A 17,056-nucleotide genomic window follows, 5' to 3' on the forward strand; every position below is an offset into this window, starting at 1 on the left:
AGCACAGGAGCAACTAAGAATTGTAGTTCACAGTCAGCTCAATTCAGACATGTGTTATAAAAGTGAATGTATCCTTGGGTTGCATTAATAGAGGTCTAGATCCTCAATCCAGGGAGGTGACAGTGCTACCTTCCACTGACCTACACAAATAATAGAAATATTACGCTTGGTTCTAGTACTATGCTTTAGGGGGAGGGCTTTTTGGAGGATAGCAACATTTAGTCACATGAATTATGGCTGAGGGCCTGAGGGCTCTCAGCTGGAGAGGAGCAGCCTTGGTTGGGGAGCATAATTGTGGCAGCTGTTTTGGTTCATCAGATGGGCTAGGGCCTGTAATACCCACCCACCTAGGACTAGCACTCAGCTCTGTAGCTTCCATCTTTCTTCCTCCTGGTGTTTGTAGCCAGGCTCATAGTCCTCTCCAAGCTCAGCCCCTTGGGAAAAACTTTCCCTTCGTAACCCCATTTAAATCCCACCGTTTGGGTTATTAGCTATTGCTACATAAAGAATCACAAAACATGGTGGTGCTTTCACAGATTCTGTGGGTTAGAAATTCAGGAAAGGCGTAGCTAGAACAGCTTATCTCTACTTCATAACCTCTGAGACCTCAGCTGAGAAGACTCTAAGGCTGGGGGTGGAGGTGGCTAGCTGCCTAGTGCTGGAATCTTCTGAAGGTGTGGCCACTCCTGTGTTAGATGTCTGGGCTGGGAAGATTCAAAGTCAAGGACTGACCAGAGTGCTTACAATGGCCTCTCTGTGGGACTTGAGCTTCCTCACAGCATGGTGGCCTCATGGTAGTCAGACTTCCAATGTGGTGGCTTAGAGCCCCATCACAAATGTCCCCGTAAATAATGTGGAAGCTTCATGGCTTCTTGTGACCTAAGCTCAGAAGTCATGTAGTGACACTCCTACCCTGTCTCTTTGTCAAAGCATTTCATCAACACCTGCCTGCCAGAGGCAAGGAGAGGCAATACAGACCCCGCCTCTCAAAGACTTTGCAGACACATTTACAACTGACACTCCCACACAACCTGGCTCTGGGTGTTCAGAAAGTGGCCCAAGGTCACAGATCTGGTAGGTAGAGGAGCCAGAATTCACACCTAGGCCTGAGGGACTCTGCTCGATAGTTGAGTATGTGAGCAGAGGAAGCCAGGGAGCTCACCTGGGATGAGACGACCCGGCAGGTGGTGGCTCTCTCCACAGCAGGGAAGGCCTGAGTTAGAAATGGGCCAGAGCAGGGGCGGACGTCCAGACTCTTGTTTCTGCTGAGAATGACCTCAAGGGCAGGCCCAGCCTTCGTCCCAGCCCCTCCACTCAGCCTGGACCCCGACATTGCCCTCTGCATCTCAGAGTCCCCATCTGCCCTCCCGAGCCCCTGAATGCTGCCTCTCACTCACTCTCTTTGACAGCTGGGGAAACTGAGGCTCAGAATGGTTAAGGGGTGTTGGGCCAGCAGTTTCACCACTTTCTGGCTAACTTCAGCCCCTTGTTTTTTCTGTCATGTCAGGCCCCTTTCCTCCACGAGGGGGGTGACAAGAGGGTACACGCATCCTCCTAAGCCCCACTGTGGGGGTCAGAGCAGAGAACCCTGGGGTGGGAAGAGTCTAAGTGGTCAACCTAGGGGGAGAGAGAGGAAGAGTGGAGCCATGGTGGATGGTGGGTCCAGACCCCCAGTACAAAGTACATTCTTTTCTTTCTCCCAAGAGATAGGCAGGCCTTATCCCATTGGACAGTTGGGGAAACTGAGGCCCGGAGTGAGGAAGGGCTGGCTCAAGGTGCCACTGTAAGACTGACACCCCACCCTCAAAAGGAAACCTGAGCCAAACTGGGGTGGGGGGTCCAGATGGCCCTCCCCTGAGACTCGGGGCATCCTAAAGCAGACAGTGGGCCAGGCAGCGCTTGGACTTGGGGCCCTCCCAGGGGCCTGGAGGCTGCCAAGCAGGCCCAATTTGTGCTAATGTGTGCTTTCAGCTGCTTGGAGCCTCCTCACAACCTCTTCTGTGAGCAAGGCCATCGGCAACAGAAGAGACTATAATTAGTCAAGACACACCCTGCTGTCCTAGCTTAGCAATTAGCCAGGTTGCCCAGCATCCAGCAGCTTCCACCCCAGCCTGGCTCACAGTGGAGTCAATGAGCAGCTAGGACTGGGGGTTGGATCACTTTCAAAACCCCCATATACTGCTCTCCCTCCCATCCTGAAATGAACCTGTAGACAGGGTTTCCTTCCCTAGCTGGTCATCAATCACCCCAGCAGAACCTCAACCACCCTCCAAGGGAGATCACTGAGCCCAGACCCTACGCCCCTTCCAAGCCAGGGCACCCACAGGGAACGGAACATCAGAGAGCAGAGCCCTCTCCGAAAGGCGTTCCTCCCAACTCTCTCTGTGGGCTGGTCTGTAGGGGGAGCGGCAATACATCCACAGTCTGCTTTCCAGGGCTCTGGAGGCTGTGGAAAGACTAGAGTATAAATTTAGAATCAGACAGACCTTCAAGTCCTGTTGGGTCTGCACATCGCTTACTTTCCCCAAGGTCTTCATTTCTTCACCTGTACCAGGGAGTTGGTCATGCTCCCTTCACAAGTTTGTTATGAGGATTAGAGCATTGTGTCCGGAACATGATTGGTGCTTATAAATTATGGCTACAAACCCTGTCTGGTCATTGGCAGAGGACATGGCTGTCAATGACAAGGTTCCTCCCACCCCCAATTTCAAGACCACACAGCCCAACCCCACTTGGACCCAGCCTATGTGCAGTTACGTCACTGAATTCCCAGGGAACGCTTCACCCCAGAACAGGCCTGCACCCCAGCCCCGAGCATAGCCCATATCATCAGCAGACACTCCATCGTTAACATCTGTGGACTGTGTTTTCGGTTGATTCCTTCCACAAACGCCAGCTCACCCACTCAGGCCAGGTCCCGCACCCACCTCTGTTCAAGAATCAGATTAGCTTTGGACTTGCCCAGTTGTGTGAAAACTGTTCACTGGTAAGATCGAGAAAGTGGCAGCCTCATACTGGGGAGGCTGTTGGGCTGGGAGATGTGTCAGGGTGTGTGTGTGTGTGTGTGTGTGTGTGTGTGTGTGTGTCGCAGTGCTCACCTCCCATAGTGAGAAATCCACACGCCATGACACTGAGGAGGTATGTTACTGAGTGCAATGAACGGACCAGGGAAATAATCAGCCAGAACTGAGCGTTGCTGCCTTGGAGGCGGGGCAGAGAAATGGTGGCCGGAGGAGGGACAAGCCCTGTGTAACTGTGATGACGCTGCTCTCACTACAGACTCTAACTGAGGGACATGCTTAAGTTTGACTCATTGAAAAAAGAAATATGAACTATTGAGTCGACCTCTATCTCCCTTTTCTTGGGGGTCACTGAGGGGAATGGTGGGGGAGCAGGGCTGCCTCGGGCCTGGTACGACTTGGCGTGGGGAAAGGCCTGGCCTCTCTCAGACCAACGGGGATGTTCTGTGGGGGAGGGGCCATCCCCAGGCCTCCAAACCCTCCAAGCCATGAGCCCAGGAAACCTGCCTCAACCCTCACGCTCTCACCCAGCGGTTCACACCGTTCCTACACAGACGGAGCCCTCAATACCAGGGAAGCCCCTGCAAGTAGGCACCCCAAATAAATTCTCCCCAAAAGGTCTGCCCTTACCTACTCAGCCTGCCTGGGTGAAGCCTTAGGGAATTGGAGCCTCCTGGCTCCCCTCAGTGGGGCCCCCAGTCCAGCAAGAAGCCAGGTTCTTTGTGCCTTATCCTCTCCACCTCTCTCCCTGACCCTTTCAAGGGCTGGGGGATGTTTTGTTTGTAAAGAGCTCCAACTGAGGGATTAAATGGCTGGAGAGGAGGCTGAGGGGCTTGTAAGCACCTTGTTTCTGCCAGGCTCCAGGCCCTTCATCTCTTGCCTGTCTTCTTTCTTTGCTTGAGCCCTGACTCCCCTTCCGGCCTCTGTCTGGCCAGTCTCCCGTGATCTGGAACGCAAGGTGTCCAGTGATTCTGAATGTTGCCTCTGCTGCAGGAGACCTGGTCTCCTTGGACACGACCCACAGTGACCTTCATGTTTCAGTCTTTAACACCACACCCCTGGAGCTGGTCACTGAGGCAGGGCCACCATGCCCAGCTCCAGCGGCTGTAGAACCTATTCTACAAAGGAAATGTTTGCAGTTGAGCAGGGCACACCCTGAATGGCCGTATATAGCAACCCTTCTCCAAGGCACAGATTCTCACCTCCTTCCCTCAACCCCAGCCACCCAGCTGGCTTCTCCAATAGAACTGTAATCCCAGAAGCATGACATTCTCTGTGAAGTAGGGGAAGACTCTCCTTTCTTCTCCCCTCTCTTTTTGAGTGGGTGCTATCTCAGAGTTCTGAGTATAATTCTCGGCCTACTTGGGGAGCAAGACAGATACACTGAAGGAGCGATTTCAGGAACTTGGAGCTGGTGGGGACACAGACCCACATTCTCCAGGTCTAGCTGGGCCTTTGGTTGGCAGACGACCCAGCAGAACTTCTTGAATCTCAAGTTTACAGAATTAAATTTATCACAAACTTTAGTTAATGGGGCACCCTCATTATTGCCCATGCTTGGGCTTTTCCTCTTCTCCATTTAATTGATTGATTAACTGATATAATGAACACCATGAACCCACCATCCAAGCCAATAACTAGAACATTGCCTCTCTGGCCAGTTTGGCCCAGCGGTTAGAGCATCAGCCTGCAGACCAAAGAGTTGTGGTTTTGATTCCAGTCAAGGGCATGTACCTCAGTTGCGGTTTGTCCCTGGCCCTTGTTGGGGTCGTGCGGGAGGTAACCAATCGATGTGTCCCTCTCACATAAATGTTTCTCTCTCTCTCTCCCTGCCCCATCCCACTCTATCTGAAAATACTTGAGAAAATATCCTCAGGTGAGGATTAAAAAAAAAAAAAAAAGAACGTTACCAATAACTTACATTCTATCCACCCGTTTTCCTCAAAGCCAGAAACAACCATCCTGAATTTTGTGTTTAGCATATTCTTGCTTATTTATTTTGTTATATATCCATGTAGCCTTAAATAATATATTGTTTAGCTTTCCTTATTTTTAAACTTTAACATAAAGGGGTAGCAAAAGTCCTCTAGAACTTGCTTTTTTTCAACATTATATTACTAAGTATGGGAAATTGAATGACTGGCTCTAATCTTTCACACCTCCCAAATCAGCACCCTCACCATGGCCTTATCACGGATAGACTATTTCCCTGTCCCAAGAATTTGGGCTTGGCCATGTTGTGTTTTAAGTCCTAATAATTCAAATACTGACTTGACACCTTTGAGCAGAACAGTGCTGGCCAATCCATAGACCTTCAGCTGAGGCAGGGCCACCAGCCAAGCTCAGTCTAGATCAGCCTAGATCAACCAAGCCCCAGCCAGGCTGAAGAGCCATGAGAATGAATGATTGTTGCTTTACCATTGGAAACTTGGGGTGATTTCTTATGCAGCATCACTGTGGCAATGGCTAATCATTACAGCAAAAATGCATTTATGTTGTTACATGAAGCTCTATGTGGTTTATTCTCAATCATGTGACTATAACACCTCTAATGTGTCAGTTTTTCTATTGATGGACACCCTTTTCCTGTCATGAAAAGTACTGCCTTGGACAACCTGGTAAATGTCTCCTGGTACACCTGGGCAAGAGTGTCTTGGGAATATAGCTGTAAGTAGAAATGCTCGTAACCAACTTTACAAGAGAGTGTCCAAATGTGTTTCAAAGTGGCTGTGTCAATTTTCAGTCTCACCAGCTGGGTATGAGACCCTGCTGAGCCCATCCTCTCAACATCTGCCACCAGACTTGGAAATTCTTGCCAATTCAAGGGTTCTGATCAGTATCTTACATTTGTGTGGGTGGAATTGTGTTCCCCCAGTAAAAAAGGTATATTGGAATCCTAACCCCCAGGATCTCAGATTGTGACCTTATGTGCAGATAGGGTCTTTACAGAGGTAAAATCAAATTAAAATGAAGCCATTAGGGTAGGCTCTAATTTTATATGATTGGTATCCTTATAAAATGGGGAAATTTGGCACAGAGATATGCATAGAGGGAAGATAATGTGAAGACATGAGAGGTCAAATATATGGTGACAGAAGATTTGACTTTGGATGGCAAACACACAATGCAATATACAGATGATGTATCATAGAATTGTACACTTGAAACCCATATAAATATATTCACCAATGTCACCCCAATAAGTTTAATAGAAAAAAAGACACAGGGAGATTGCCATCTACAAGCCAAGAGATACCTGAGGCTACCAGGAGCTAAGAGATAAGCCTGTAATAGATTCTTCTTCACAGTCCTCAGAAGAAACCAACCCTGCCCACACTTTGACCTTGATCTTCCAGCCTACAGAACGAACTATGAGACAATAACTTTCTGTTGTTGAAGCCTCCCAGCTTATGTACTTTGTTGCAGAAGCCCCTTGAAACTAATAAACAGTCATCTTGACTGATTATTTAGTGAGGTTAAACATGTCCTCTTACATTTATTGGTCCTATTTTTTTTCCTTCTTCTTTATGGAATGCCTGTTCTGGTCTTTTGACTATTTTTTTATTGGATTTTTTCTTATTGATTTACAGGACTTTCTTATTTATTCTTGATACCAATCCTTTGTTGGCATTTTCTCCCAGGTTGTAGCTTATCTTTTTACTTTCTTTATTCTGTCTTTTGATGAGTATATTCACCTTGATTTGAAATTAGCCTGTGTTCTCCTGAGAAAGAAATCATGAAAACATGCTCACTTTGGTGAGATGTGTGTAGCTCTTATCCTTATGAGGGTGGTCCCAAAGCCCTCTCTGGGGGGTCTTGACCTGGGCCTGCATGCCCATCGTCATCCCAAGCATCCCAGAATGGGGTGGGAGTCGGGGGGGAGCGGGGGAGTTGGGGAGGGTGGGAATTTCTCTATCAGAGAAGCTTAGGAGCAGCAATCTATTGGAAGGAAGGGCTCTGTGATTCACATTGAAGTTACATTTGTATAACAAATGCCCTGATTTATTTATTACATCTATTTCAGGTGTCTGAAGGTAGGGGAGGCACCCCAAATATTGTCAGATAACTGGGGGAGCTGAAGGCCCCCTGAGCCATCACTTGCGCCATGTCTGGTCTAGAACTGAAGGGAGGAGAGGATTTCTTTCTTCAGAAGCGCAGGTGTTTCCAAGACCGGGAGACAGGCCCAGGATGCATCAGACAGAGGGACTTAAGTGGGGCTACAGGGAGGAAAGGGGAAAGGGAAGAGACAAAATGGGAGCAGGGCCCTTACCCTGTGGCGGACACTTTTCTTCTAAGGATGAACAGCATGGGATTTTACGTTTCCGTCTTCCACGCTCCTCTGCCTACCAGAGCCCAGACCTTGGCGGGGAAGTCTGTGACCCTCATGTCACATCTCACCATCTGCCCACCTGGGGGAACTACAATAGTTAATTCTGTGTGTTCGCTTGGTTAGGCCACGGTGCCCAGATATTTGATGAAACTCTTTTCTAAATGTTTCTGTGAGAGTGTCTTTTGGATGACACGAACATTTAAGTCAGTGTACTTTAAGTAAAGCAGACTGTCCTCCATAACGTGGGTGGGCCTCATCCAATCAGCTGCAGGCCTAATAGAACAAGACTGTCCTCCCCTGAGCAAGGGGAGCTCTGCCAGCAGAAGGCCTTGGGCCTGGAGCCGCAGCTCATCCCTGGTCTCCCGCTGGTGCCTGCACACTTTGAGCTGGCACCTCCATCAACACGACCAATTCATCAAAATAAATATCCCCTTCTCTCTCCCTCTCTATCCCGCGCCCCCTTCCCGGCCCCTCTCACCCTGACCGATCCAGGGACCGAAGATGAGCTGGGCATGGCTTGTGGGAGGAACAGTTCAGGAGTCAGGTGCGCCCGGGCTGGCTTGCGGCAGGAGGACAAAGCACATTTCCATCCACTAGGAAGGAACGCGAGGTAGGTCGTTCCCACTACACAGCCGTGGAGAGAAACATTGAACCCAGCACCTAGTCACTGCTCAGAGAATATGGTCAGATGAGTGGTTAGTGAATAAATGTTGTGGAGGGGTCCCCAGCCCTGGGGGAAAAACAAAGACTAAACTTTCCAAAGACAGAGATAAGAGAAGGTCCTTCCCGCTCTCCCTGCCCCACTTCAGAGTCCTGCGCAAAGCTGGGCACTTTGGGGTTCTCAGTGAAGCGTCCCAAGGTCAGTCTCCCACTCCTGCCCGACCCTGCGGCAAGAGGTGAGGCAGACGCCCTGCACTGAGCTGGGAGTGCTCACACTGTGGGGAGCCTGCAAAGCACCCCAATGAACCAGGGGCATGTTTGAAGTCCCAGCACCTTCTAAGGATTCAGTTTAACAAGCTGGGTGCTGCAGGCACCTTGATGAAAGACGCTACATAAAGACATGAGATAATTACCAATTAAAGCCATTTTCTTAGAAACAGGAAGGTCTCATTTGCCAAGAGTGAAAAGTGGGGGCAGGCCCTGCCTGGGTGCAGGACCCAGCGGCTGGAAAAGTGATTCTGGGTGGGCTCAGAAGCCAGTGTGAGTCAGAACATGAGGTCAAGTGGGGCCAGAGCTCCCCCACCCCCAACCTCAAGGGTGAGAAGTCAGCAGAGATACGGCAATACGGCCCCCAGGTGGCAGGAGGGGCCGTAGTCCCGCTGCTCTGCACCCCGCTTGACAGTAATGAAAGGGTTACTGGACAGGCATAGGTGGTGGGGCCACTCTACCTCAGGGACTCCCTGACATTCTCTGCAGGATGTGACTTTGATGAAGAGACAAACAAGGGAAAGCTGGCCCTGTGGTTCCCTTTTTATTAATTTTACAAACATCTATCGAGCATCTCCTGTGTGACCCCGCGTGCCTGGGGTGTGGCGTGGACAAGAGACAGGAGTGCCTGCCCTCCCAGAGCTGGCCTTCCAGCAGCCAAGCCTCACTGGTGCTTAGGGTGGACCAGACACTGTGTCCAGTGCTTTAATGTGCCCAGCCTGTTTTACTTTCACCCCAACCCTAGAAAGTGGTCTGGTAGGGTCCCCAGGTATAGAGAAGGATAAGTGACTTCCCAAGGTCACCCAACTAGTGAGAAGCTCCAGGCTCTGAACTAGTAACCCTGCACCTGCTCTGTGGCATCTGTCCTGCCTGCAGCTTGGAGGTTGGCCAATGAGGTCCTCAGAGGTCTCTCCAGTGTCCATCCTTCAATGCACCTTGCAGATTCCCAGCCCCCAGACCACCCTCTAGTCCAGGCCTCTTTCTTTGAAGCCCCTCAGAGCCAGATCAGAGAGTTAGGCTCTCCCTACATGCGCACGCTGACCGCATCCCCATCACTGAGAACCATTCATTCAACCTTCCAAGCCATTGAGCTGGGACCAGCTCCGACTCCTGCTCCTCACTCTCCCCATTCCACCAGCACAGACAGTAGAGGCTCCACATCTCCGAGGGGCCCATTAGAACCTGGAGACCAGAGCAATCCAAGAAGAAACTCATTTTTATAGCACCCTGGTTACCAGTATCCAATGGTTAGTTCCTGCTCCCCTGCCCAGTAGGAAATTTCCTTGTAAACTATAAAGTCCCTAATAATGAAAGCACTGGGAGATGATTGTATTCAACATTTCTCAAAGGAAGTAGCCTACTGTGTTCTGGCACCTACTATGTGCCAGCTGCCATGTTGAGTGGATCTCAGATTTTGCTACCCCAGTGTGACTCCAATCACCCCTCCTTACAGATGAGGAACTTGACCCTCAAGGAAAGTAAGTGCTGCCAGGGGCGAGTTCTTTTCCTGATGCCTCCTGAATTAGTATTCTATTGCTGCATAAAACAGAAGCAGAAATTTAGTGACTTAAGACACATTTAGTGACTTAACACACACATTATTATCTGACAGTTTCCACAGGACAGGATTCTAGGCACAACAAGCTGAGTTCCCTGCTCAGAGTCTTATGGTCACGCAAAAGTCTAGTGGTCAAGCTGTTGGCTGAGCTGCGTTCTCAGGTGGAGGTTTGGCTGGGGAAGAACTTGCTCCCAAGCTTATCCAGGAGGCTACAGAATCCATTTCACTTCTTTTATTATATTTTTTATTTTATTGGTTTTAGAGAAGAAGGGAAGGAGGGAGAGAAACAGCAATTTGTTGTTCCACTTATTTACACATTCACTGGTTGATTCTTGTATGTGCCCTGACCAGCGATGGAACCCCAAACCTTAGCATATTGGGACGATGCTTTAACCAACTGAGCTACCTGGCCAGGGCAGCCCATTCCATTTCTTTGTGACTATGTGACCAAGGGCTTTATACTAGCTGCCCACTGGAGGCTGCCTGTGATCTTAGAGTTTCCGCTACTGTGTCCCGCCAAGTGGTCTTTTCCAATACAGCTATTTACGTCGCTAGGCCAGCAATGAGGGTCTTTCTTCTGTCTGCCAAGGAGTCTTCTATAACATAGCATAATTACGGGAGTGACATTCCATCCCTTTTGCCAGTTTTTTAGGTCAGAAGCAAGTCACAGGTCCTGCCCACGCTCAAGGAGAAGGGACTACACAAAAACATAAACAATGGGAGGCAGGAATCATGGGGTCACCTTGGGGTCTGCGCCCGACATGCCCCGGGAAGGATGAGGGGCACTTCCGAGCCCAGCGGCTTTGCCATAGGCCAGGCTGCCAGAGGCGCACACACACATCCCAAGCACCCTCCTGCTGGAAGGGTCACATCTAAGGCCCGGTGACAAACTCAATTTCTTGGATTCTCATCTCGGGAGCCTCCTCTGAGTCAAGGGGCCGAGATTCAGGCTGGATTCTGCCACCCCAGTGGGAGTTCGAAGGGCCTCTGCAATGCTCTGGTCCACCCCCTGGTTCTATGGTTGAAAACTAAGGCCTAAGGAGGGAAGAACTAGCCATGAGACAATGAGACTCTGAGCAGGTGACTCAGCCAACTGTGCCCAGACTCCTTGGAAACTGTCAGATAATGTGTGTGTTGACTTAAGTCACTAAATCTATGGTTCTGTTTTATGCAGCAATAGAAAACTAATTTAATAGGCATAAGGAAAAAAATGATCCCCCATGTAGCTGGGGTCACAAAGATGAGCTAGGGCAGACCCCAGCCACACCTGACTCTCCAACTCCCACCTGTCCCCCACTTCTCCCCTGGCCACCTCAATGGTCCCTTCACTGCCTCCAGCTCTAACACAACCAGATGCAATCTGGTCTCAGACCCTCCTCTTCCCTCCAGCCCTTCCTACCCAGTGACCTCATCAGGGCCTCGAAAGACCAGCCATTCACAGAACTAGCACCATGTCCTTCTCCGACTTCAGGGGATGGAGCTGCGGGCCCACTCTTCATGGGATCATTTTGCCTCCCTTAGATTCTACAATAGTCAGCTCAGGTGCCAGAACCAAGTACCACTGACTGGTAGCTTAAAGAACAGGAATTTATTTTTCACAGTTCTGGAGGCTGGAAGTCTGAGATCGAGGTGTGAGGGTTGGTTTCTGCTGAGGCCTCTCTCCCGGGCTTGTGGGTGGCTGCCTTCTGTCTGTGTCCTCACATGGCCTCTCCTCTGTGCACAGGCACCCACTGCTGTCTTCCTCTTTTTATAAGGACCCCAGTCCTGTTGGATCAGGCCCCACCCTAATTACCTCATTTAACCTTAATTACCTCTTTAAAGGCCTCACCTCCAAATACAGTCACAGTGGGGCTCAGGATCTCAGCACATGAATTTGGAGGAGACACAATTTAGCCCCCAGCCTACCATGAAAACCTCTCAAGGAAGGACACACATCCCCTCCTAGCCACCTCAATGTGAGCTTTTGGAGACATTTGTATCACCCTCTCCCTCACCTCCTGCATCTAATTCCTGCCACGTACCTCTAGCCCCTGTGTGCCAACCCAGGGCCCCTGCCCAGGCCCAGTAAGTGCCAAGACACCCCCATGTCCCACACTACCTCTAGGACCCTGCTCTGCAACCACACCAGGAAACCTAACACACCTTTCTAGTTGTTTTCCCCAGTACACCTCAGCTACTCCCAGACACACGGGTGCCTCACTCTCCAAGCCCCCCATCTTCCAGGACCTAGATGCTCCCCCAGCAAGCGCTCCAGAATTATAGTGTCCTACACTGACATCATCAGATTAGCCACTTAGAACTGAGGGCCTGCTCTATGTCAGGATTTGCATATATTATCACTACGAACAAAAGTCAAAGTAGCAGTTACTTTTTCCATTCTGCAGATGAGGCAACGGAGGCTCAGAGAAGCTAAGTAATTTGTCCAAGTTCAAATAGTGAATACATGAAAGGTCCGGTATGTTGACTCAGGTCTGTCCTAACCTGGAATGAATGGATGAATGAATGACCGAACGAACAAACGAATGAATGGAACAGATAAGTCTCCTGTGCAGAAGAATTCCAAGTGTAGTTATTCCGCCCTTATGGAGGAGACATAACCCCTGCTCCTTAAGTGTGGGCTGCACAGAATGACTTCTTTCCAAAGAGAGTTCCAGAGGAACTTTACAGTGGGGAAACCTGACAAACACTACCTCAGCCAGCTGGTCACGGTCAACACCAACAGCGATGCGTTGTGTTGATAGCATGTACCCCTGATGTAATGTGACGAGAAGGGCACTTTATCCTTGTGGTCTCCTCCCCCAAACTCATAACTAATCATGAGAAATTTTTCAGAAAAACTCCAATAGCGAGGCAGCCTATAATGTACTTGACTCATACTCCTCAACACTGTCAAGGTCACCAAAAACAAGGAAAATCTGAGAAACTGTCACAGCCAAAACTTGCCTAAGGAGACATAATGATTGGATGTAATGTGGTAATATGTCCTGGATCCTGGAACAGAAAAGGATTTGTGGTGAAAACTAAGGAAATCTGAATAAAATATGGACTTCAGTTAATAACCACATATCAATTTTGGTTCGGTAATTGCGACGAATCTGCCGCAGTCATGTGGGTGATGACAACAGGGGAAACGGTGTGGAGGAGATGGGAACTCAGTACGATCTGTGCAACTGTTCTGTGCATCTACGGCTATTCTAAAGGTAAAATTTTATTCTAAAAAGGAGAAAAAGAGTGTAGATTGTATAATTCCATTTATATAAAATTATAGACACTGAAAACACTTCCGAGGTTGCCTGGGGCTGGGGTGAAGGGGTAAGGCAGGAGGCAGGGATCCTGAAAGGGCCTGAGGAAGATTTGGGGGTGATGGATGTGTTCATTAACTCGAGTCTAGATTCTAGATATACGTGTATACATCTGTCAACTTATCAAATTGTGTGCTTTAAATGTATGCACTTTATTATATATCAAGTATATCTCAATACAACTGGTGTTCTTTAAAAAAGCATCCTGGAGGGAGGGAAGAGCAGTCTCCCCTGGGGTTGGGGCCCGCCCGGGCTGGGCCAGGAAGGCTGGTCCAAGGGCTTGTTTCTTCTCTAACGTTCTCCGAGGGCTCTGCCGCTTTGGGTAAACTGTGCAGCTTCCCAGAGCTGCAGGGAAGCCACTGCAGGAAGTGTGTAGGAGGGGACCGACCATCCTTGGTCCCTCAGACTGAGGGCTTTCCCAGGACAGGAGACTTGACCAGTTGCCCTCCGCCCTGGCACTGAGGTTGCGCCACCTCCCCCTGTCCTGCAGAGACGATCCCCCAGCGCCAGCGAGGCCTCCAGCCACCGCCCTCTCCAAGCCTTGGAGGAGTTGGGGCGCCACTTCCCAGAGTGTTTCCACAGCCTTGTTTACAGTTGTTGAACTATTTTCGTCAAATTAATTAAATACATGCTAAATTCTCTCCAATTTGTTGTGCGATAAATTAAAGATGCTAAGATTGTGAAATGCACAACAAAACCTGTTTATTCTGATAAAAGCCGAAATGACAGCCCTGAGTCAAGCGTCAGACAGTCCGGAATCTGCTTCCACCACAGGCTTTATCACAGCAGGGCTCTGTCACCAGGCCCTCAGTGGCTGCAGTCCCAGTGAGCCCTCATGGCCACCCAAAACGGTGACTCGAGGCTCAGAAGGAGACGAGCCTCATGTCACCAGAGAGAATGATGCATGGAGACCAGGAATTGCAGAATGCTGCCCGGTCACTCTTTGCAGAGGGAAAAGCTACGGCCATCAGGTGGGACAGGGGTAGGACACGGGAAAGCCCAAGAAACCACAGGAGAACCAGAAGGGAATAATCAGTTCTAAATGGGGTTGGAAGGAGGGTGTGGCCAAGGGAACAGTGAGCAGAGGTGACACTGAGGCTGAAGTGTGGGTGGGGGTTGGGGGACAAAGAAGGGGACTCCGGGTGGCCTGTCCACAGGACACTGCTTTCCCTCTCATTTTTACCAGGACACGGCTCATGAGGGGGCATTTGGTGTGGCTGACACAGGGCATGGGACAAGGAAATGATGGGGACTTATCTGTGAAGATGGCAAGTGTTAGGCCCTGCAAGGAGCCCTGAATCCCAAGTAGAGGCTTGGTCCTGTGCATACCGGGAGCCCCTGAGAGGGCTGGAACAGAGAGAAATATGAAGTGATCACCAGCTACAGACACAGAGCTGGACCAGAACCAGAAAACCAGAGAAGACACATGCAATTGTGCGGGGAAGAGGGATAGAGGCCTGGATGGGGGCCCGTCGGGAAGGGCATCAATTAAAGTAAAGGGGAGTGAGCAGCAATGAACTGTGAGCTGAGGAGGGAGGGATCCAGGCAGGCCCCCCTCTTGCTTTGATGTGGGTAACAGGGTGGGCATCATGCAGGCTCAGTCAGGACACGATGAATATTACAGTATAGGGAGGGTCTGGGAAGTAAAGGTCCAAAGAAGAGCACTTGATGGGAACCAGGGAAATGTCACCAGCCAGCCCTCCCAAAGCAGGGGTGCAAGTGGACACTGCACAGAAATCTTGAAGCCAGGGGCTCTGGCCGCTGGAGCGGGAGGCGAGGCCGGCGCACATGTCGATGGAAGTCTAGAGAAGGCTGTCGTGTCTTCGCAGCCTCCCCTCTGTGAGATCCCAGCCAAGTAGTCAGCTGAAGGCCTGGGTCACACTGTGGGTCAGCAGGGCCAGCGGCCTGGGGGAAGAGCCGGCCATGGATCAGAGGGCACATGCAGAGGAAAACCCGAGGATGAACTTGAAGCCGCTGGCACCTCTACATCTGTCCCTCCCGTCTCCAGCCAAGGCGGCCCTCGGAGCACCCGCTCCTCTGGAGGCCTACTCTAACTCGGACCGTGGAGGGGAGAGGATTCTAGGGGAACGTTTCCACTAGGCCAACTTGACCCCACACAAACCACCAAGGGGAAAGACAGAGCCACTGCTGAGACCCGGCACCTGGGAGGGGAACCTGGTCCGGGTGTGTGTTGCTCCCTGCTCCAGGGCACTTGGCCAAGGCATCAGTGGGTTCTCAGTCCTGACCCTGGCATAGAGCTGCATTTACCTGGAGGAAGGGGTGTCTTTTTCTAATTTATATAAGATACCCTTTGAGCCGGGGCAGGGTGGGAAAAGGGATATGTTCCACTGTGATGGGAGCGAGGTGTTGGGTGTCTGTGAGGTTGAGCTGCCGCCAGTACTTGTCTTCCCCAACTGTGGCCGACACTGAGGAAGGGCCCGCCTCCCTTCATGGGCTGGGCACACAGGTTCCTAGCTGATGGTTTGATTAACCGGTAACAGGCTCAGGGCATATAGTGATGGTCCTAAAACCCCCAGAGGGCAGAGCTAGGCCCAAGGGAGGAGTGCACAGGGGTAGAGACTGGCCTACTCTGAAGGAGAGTTTTGCTTTAGGCAAAGCTGTTTCAGGCAGAACAAGCTGCCTCTAGAGGTGGTGAGCTCCCCGTCACTGGAGACACTTGGCAGGCTTGTTCCAGGGGATGTTATGAAGCATCAGATGCAGTTCAGCTACCCTCTGGGCTGAGTTAAACATGAGAAAGACTTCTGAGGATGGGAGGGTGGAACTCCCCCCAAGCCCTCTCCCACCCTTTCTCCTTGCTCAATTCTTTCTGAAACCAGCTTGGGTATCTAGAAGATTAATTTCATGTTTGTGCAAAGCAGGGGATTAGGAGGGGAGGAGACTGGAGTTCTCTGCAGGTTGTTAAGAAAACATCATCTAAAAAAAGACTCTGGCAAAATAGCACTGGCTACAAGTTCCAGCTGAACACGCCGCTTACCGCTGACAACATAGGGCTTTTAGCTGGTAATTTGCTTTGATTCTCTGTAGTCTCAGAACCAAAATCCTTGGGCTCTGGAATATTAAAAGACAGAGTCCTGTGGGGTTGCTTCCATCTCTCAGCACAGGGAGGATGGGGGTGTCCTGCCGGGGTCCAGGCTGCAGACCTCAGACAGAATTTTGCTATGGGGATGGTGGGCTCCTCCACCCTCTGCTTCTGCATTGCCTCTCAGCACGCCTGGGAGAGCCAGGGAGAGAATGAGGCTCCGAGGCTCCGGCTCACCCCAACACACACAGCAGCTCGCCAGCTTCCAGTTCGGGGCTCCTCCTCTGAGTTGCCATTTGTATTGAGAGATGGAGGCAGAGGGAGCTGCTCGACCACAGCAGGACTTTCCAAATGCCTCCAGAAGCACACTCCAGAGTCCTATACTTGTTTTGTATTGTTTTGGTAAAAGCCTTATTGATATAATTCACATACCACACAAGTCACCCATTTAAAGCGCACAATTCAAGGGTTTTTGTACATCCACACCGTTATGCAGCCATCTCCACAAACAATTTTAGAACATTTCCATCACCCCCAAAAGAATTCAATAACTAAACAACAAAAAAAAACAACTCTAGAATTAAAAATATCTTTGCTAGAATTTTTTAAGTGTCATAAAACACATTGATTAAAGTTGAGGACTCTCCCAAAAAAAGTAGAAAAAGAGAGAGAGGTGGAAGATAAAAGATTAGATGAAGCAGGTCAATTAAGGAAATCCAATGCTTAACACTGGGAGTTCCACAAAGAGAGAACAGAACACGGAAGGGAATGAATGATGAAAGACACACATAAGACAAGTTTCCAGAACACAAAGGCCCCGAGGCTTTAGATTGGAGCTGGCTGAGTATCTAGGTCGTAAACAAAAGTAAAGACACGTAG

Source organism: Molossus molossus, unplaced genomic scaffold (assembly GCF_014108415.1).
Source record: "Molossus molossus isolate mMolMol1 unplaced genomic scaffold, mMolMol1.p scaffold_m16_p_3, whole genome shotgun sequence".
In the NCBI taxonomy this organism is placed as follows: domain Eukaryota; kingdom Metazoa; phylum Chordata; class Mammalia; order Chiroptera; family Molossidae; genus Molossus; species Molossus molossus.